Source organism: Aptenodytes patagonicus, chromosome 5 (assembly GCF_965638725.1).
Source record: "Aptenodytes patagonicus chromosome 5, bAptPat1.pri.cur, whole genome shotgun sequence".
NCBI lineage: Eukaryota > Metazoa > Chordata > Aves > Sphenisciformes > Spheniscidae > Aptenodytes > Aptenodytes patagonicus.
In genome coordinates, this window is record NC_134953.1 from 34,827,959 (window position 1) to 34,833,765 (window position 5,807).

Sequence of the window (5,807 nt, forward strand, 5' to 3'; positions counted from 1 at the left end):
CTGAATCTGGGCACTTCCCAAAAGGCATTTATGGTAGATCAAGTGATGTGCTGTGACCGCAATCTGGTATTGGCATATCTGGGAGGAGTGTGTTGCCCCTTTTTTCTTCTTTCACAAGAAAGTGAGGACTGGTCTATGCCTGATGGCTCTGACTCCGTTTTGTTCTGTCCTACCTGAAGTGCTGCATAAGCTCTCCATCACTAGTGGCGCTTGCGTAAAACTGAGTTAAGTTTTTCCTTGAACTCTGATGTGAGTATACCCAGTTATCTTTAATCACACTCAATGCCCACACTTTGCTACATAGCTAAAGAAAAGCTTAAGCTAAAAGAGGGAAGAGGATGTATGGCGAGGAAAGAACCATTTCGATTTTAAAGGCAACAATAGAGCCTAAACTTTTTACACTATGTATAATATATATATATGTATAAAAATATGGCATGGAGCCAGAAAACCAAAGGACAGCAACTCAGAGGGACAGCTGCAGCTTGCTGTTTGAAGGGTCCTCAGCTGCTCTGGACAGATGTGAAGAAGCTCCTGCTGCAGGGAGGATGCCAGGCCCTACACTGTCTATCTGGAGCTGAGAACTGAACTGGTGATTGAACTGGTGTGAGGTAGCAGAAGTCAGCAGGTTTGAAGCCTCATTTTTGGGTGAAAAATTGCACTGTGAAAGCAGGGAGCTACAATATTAAAAAAAAAAAAAGCACAACACTGATCCACTAGCTAGCAAAGAACTCATCAGAGACATATAAATACAACTTCACACACTTTAATGTGTAAACCATTCAACAAAACAAATTATGCTACACTGGCAAAGTGGTAAAAGGCCTTAAGAAAATTGAAAAAGCTTATAATAATGAAAGATTATTCCCAGTGCAATAGAAGAAATGTGTATCACACTAAGTGACAGTACTTTGTCAGCCTTGTGTGTGAAAATAAGCAAAGTGGGTAAGAAGCAAGACAAAGAGGGTAGGCAGAAGTGGTGGCTGAACACAGTATTTACCTTGGCTCTCTACAGTCAGCAACAGGCTGATGGCTACATTTAAGGTAAGACATATTTCCACATCTCTCTACTATCAATGATCACATCAGAGTGATTTTTTTTTTTTTACATATGCTACTGTGCAACTCCAGAACTGGAAACTGATTAACTCCCAACAGGCAAAAGGGCCTCCTGAAGAGCAGGGCAGCGTAGGTGACTCTGGGGATCAGAACACAAAGAGCTTAATCTAACATGTTACTTAGGTACTTGGTTAGGGTGACATGATTCAAGATGCTTTAAAATCCCTGACAGACACTGTGTTCATGCTGTGTATTCTCATGTGATTTAGCATCATCCAGAGCAATGACCGGCATTTGCTGTAGATTGTGAGGCCAGTTTTCATCATTAAGTACATTGGGCAGGACTAGTCTATCTTACCCCCAGGAGCTGGTACCTGGGTCTGACTGCTGTGCTCAAAGGGGCTGCTGTTTTGCAGTCTTTCTGTCTGTAGACACAATCTCTTCATGGATCTGGCCTCTTCTAAAAGACTAATCCTTTGCACAGAACAATGCAGGAACACTATAATCTTCCAGGAATGGATGAAGGATAAATTACTCTGCTTTCCCTTCTCCCCCTTCATGGGCTGAGCCTGTACTTGCCAACAGGTAAGTGATGAGCTCTTGAACTGACACCAGATAGATAGAAGACCAACCTGTTCAAATACAAGGGACTCTGCCTGCAGCACAGGGAGAGAAAGAGCAGACTTGGGTATTTCTGCAGTGAAGTAGGAGTGTCCTTAATGAGGGTCACAGGAACAGCCACAAGCAGATCACCAAAGGTCTGCTCAGCCCCAAATCCTGCCACTGTCAGTGGCCAACAGCAGATGCTTTGGGAAACATAAAGCAAAGGTAAGCATGAAATGGTATTTGGTGCTATACTCCCAACTTTCAGTGCCTTGGGCTTAAGTCCCTGAAGCAGAGGTGATGATCTTGTATTGGACAGCTTTCTTCCCCAAAGGTTTCTTTTGGGAGCTGTGTGAGCTTCCAGCCAGTGTCCTCTGGCAAGAAATTCTGCAGCTCAACTAACACTGGTGTGGAGAGATTGTGAACTTGCCATGTGCTAGTTTCATTTGATGCCATTCAACTGTCATACTACAGGAGTGCTTAGTTGCTCCCTGATAGCCTTTCCACCTTCCATGAGTTTGGGCTTCTCCAATTCCCCCCTCCCCCAGGCTGAACACAGCCCTTAATGTAATAGATGCCTGCTTTCTTAGCAGGCTAGAAGGACTAACTCTTCCTGAAAAACCTTCTGGTTTCCTAGAGTACGCCACTCCCTACAAATGTGCAGACAACTCAGCACAAATATAGTGATTGTGCCAGCCTGCTTTCCCTATGCCCAATTATAGCCTGTATCAAAGAATGAGGATGCTCATGAAATGTCAAGTGCCCATATCAAATGGTTTTGACTTGATCAGTGCTTCACTCAAATGCTGCCAAATCAGAAGATGACAGTGTAGCTGACTACTGAAGGGACAAGGGGAAAATGTTGTGGCTGCATTTTTCTCCCTAGGTATTGCAATTAAAACCAAAAAGGAATTCAAAGAAGATCTGTCTTACACTGATGGGTCCCTGAAAGAAAATAGCAGTGGATGAAATGGTGAAAGAGTGAATTAGTTGAATTTGTAGCTTACAGCTGACAGTCTATTCAAGAATCGATTATGATTAGCTGTGCACCTAAACGAGAGAGATCAGGGGCAGGTCTTGATCACTTGCATGACCCTGGCAAAACCATTTCTGTTTCAACTCTGCTGCAAAATAAAGATAACAATCCAGAGCCAATATGGTACAGCTTTTTGGATAAACATCCAGGAGATGTAGGGTGTGCTAGAGCAGTTATGAACTCTTGTGGATGGTGGACAGCCTGCCAAGATGTGGCTTAGTGAATGGGCAATAATCCCATTAAGTGCAGGTGATGCAGTAAAGGCACACTGAAGTGCTGCATGTTAACCTGCAAAAAGCACAGCTGACTGGTTTTTTTAATGCATGCTACCATCAATGCCACCTGGATTTATTATTTGCATTAGAGCATCATAAGAACTTCCAATAATGGAAGGTGATCAGCAAAATGGCATGGAAAGTACCCTATTAGATAGCTCATTGCAAAGGAGTGTGTGGGTAGGTGGGAAAAGCTCCCCGCTCCACTGAATCCTCCATCCCAACATTTTTTGGAGCGTAGAGATCAGCAGTGCTATACCAGACCAAGGATTCATCTGTCCCTTACGCTATCTCTGACAGCACCCAAAACCTGATGCCCAGAGAAATAAAGAACAGCATGACCACTTAGCGATACCTCTCCTGAAAACTCCTAGCTATTTGTTTGACTTGGAAAGTATGCCTGACCGAGCAATTTCCAATGTATTTATTAACTCCCAGTAAACTTCTCATCCGTGAACCTTGCCAGATTACCTGGGAACTCGTGCAAGCTCTTCACATCCCCAGTGTCACGTGGCAAGTTCTGCAGCTCGGTTGCTCTGCGTGGGCAGCCTGGCTGACAAGGACTGAAAAAGAGCTTAGAAGGAAGGGATGCGCAATGGGCAGAACTGCTGGATTTCTCTTTGGTGTGTGTGTACCAGCTTTAAGGAAACAAGCTTTTGGAGCCTGAGGGGAGAATGTAGTTCTAACTAAGAAGTTACCTCCCTGGTCCAAGTCTCACCTTGCGCTCCCAGCCCATTAACACAGGGTATCCTTGGTATCTTTTCCTAGAGAAAAACAAAAGCTGTGGAGCTAGAAGAGAACAGCAAGGTCATCAAATGCTGTCCCTATAGTTGCAGCTTATGCAGCAAGTGCCTGCCTCTTACAGGTGCATGGCATGTGTGTTCCATGTACCACTACTCAGTGCAGGCCACAGAACCCTTCCTGGAGCCCTACAGCAAGCTCAGACCAACAACACCTATTGTAGTGTCTAGCCAGTAGGTAGCAGAAAAGATTGAAGGTGAATCGTTTTATGGCTTCTAACAGACTCTGAGGCACCAACCTCCTTGCCCCTCTGTTCAGCTATGGAGGAGCAATATCAGTTCTATTATCCGTTAGGAAAATTCTGCCCAGCAACCCCTGCACCAAACTTCAGTTCCCTCCTCACCTTCAGATATACTGGAGAGGCCTAAGAAGAAAGGAAAGCAAGTCTTTAACTTAATTACCCAATTACCTTTTGATAATCACTCAATTATCTTTTGCTGCAGTCCTTTTTATTTCTTATTCCTCCTATGTTCTTAACAAATTAGCTTCCACAAAACAAACCTTGCTGTGACTACAGCAAACAAACAAACAGGCCCCCCCTGCGCAAATAAAAAACCCCATTAAGTGCAGACATCAGTCTCTACAGCTCATTACCAGTGTTCCTTTTCTAGCCTGGTAAACTTGAGAAAGGAAAGGCTGTGCAGCTGTGGGAACTGCAGTCCTCCACTGACTGCAGCGCTTGCCAGAGAGACGCACTCTGTCCCGCAGGCCAGACATCACTTCAATGTACTCAAGCTTTACTGCCCTTGGCCAGCCAAAATGAAGGGGGAACAAAGCTAGGGAGGACCTGCCTCAGCAGGCCAGCCTGAAAGGCAGGAAAATCTCTGTGTACCCCTTGGACAGTTATGAAGTAGAGGCAGATCTTAATCTCTGAAGATGAATAGAAGTGTGTGAGTACTTGCGCTTGACTGAGGTTGTTTTACAGAGTGCTGTCAGACGTCTTACTAGACCGCAGGACTAGTGACACTTGATCACATCCCCTGCAAGCCAAAGCAGCTCTTCCCATGGACTCTGCTGTGCAGGAACGGGGAGGATTCACCGAGCTTCCCTGGCCTCAGAGTTCCCAGGGGCTCCTTAGAAACCCCCTTTCTTTATACTGCTTGTGGGAAAAGGCATCATCATCTAACAAACTTTCATCACATGATGAGATCTGTTAATTATTTAAAAAATAGCCCCAGACACTCTACAATTGAAAATGTAGATGTGATATAATCAGCACAGGGATCCACAAAACTTTGCAAGCAGGCTGTAAGTCTAACTGAGAACCCAGGAGAGAAATCTTAAAGAAATTTCTTTGTAATATGTAGCGCACAACTAATATTTGTAGTAGCTGGGAGGTGGGGGCAATCACATCTGATCATCCAGTCAGAATGACCGGCTTATATTTAATGACTAAGATGCAAATTTAATCACATACTCTTAAACTGCTGCTAATTGGAGGGTTTTTTTTTTAATCTGTGAGGATAATTTGACTACTGAGCACTAATACCTGGAATGCCATGTAATCCTCATTATACAGCCATAACTTAAAAAAAAAAAATCCGCATGGGGAATAAAGAATCCTTTTTTAAAAATGTTAAAGGCAAGAAAATTTCTTAAGAAAATCCTTCCTGTGAAGTATCATCACCTGGCTGCTTATCTAAAACTTCAGAGCAGCCAGAATGAGGTGGGGGGAAGAGACAGTCCTCCAGTGTGGCTGCTCAGACCTGTGCAATACGGAGGGATGGCACACTGCTTGCTAATCTTATCTAATGGTGAAGGCTGCTTTTCTTTAAAGATGAAAACCAGAGCTGCTATCTACAGGGAATCTACCCCTCCCCAGTTTAGCATCTTTAAATGGTACCTGAAATACTGCTGTCCAGGCTGTCACGCAGCTGGTCCCTGTGTGTTCTGTGACTTGGTCTCTGACTTTGAGTGTTTTTTGAAAGTTGTTTATTTTATATTTTTTATCTTGAAATCCCTAAACAGGCCAATACCTGGCTGCCACAGAGCTTTGTTCTTCTACTGTGTGCTGTCCCAGTGAAGGAGACTGG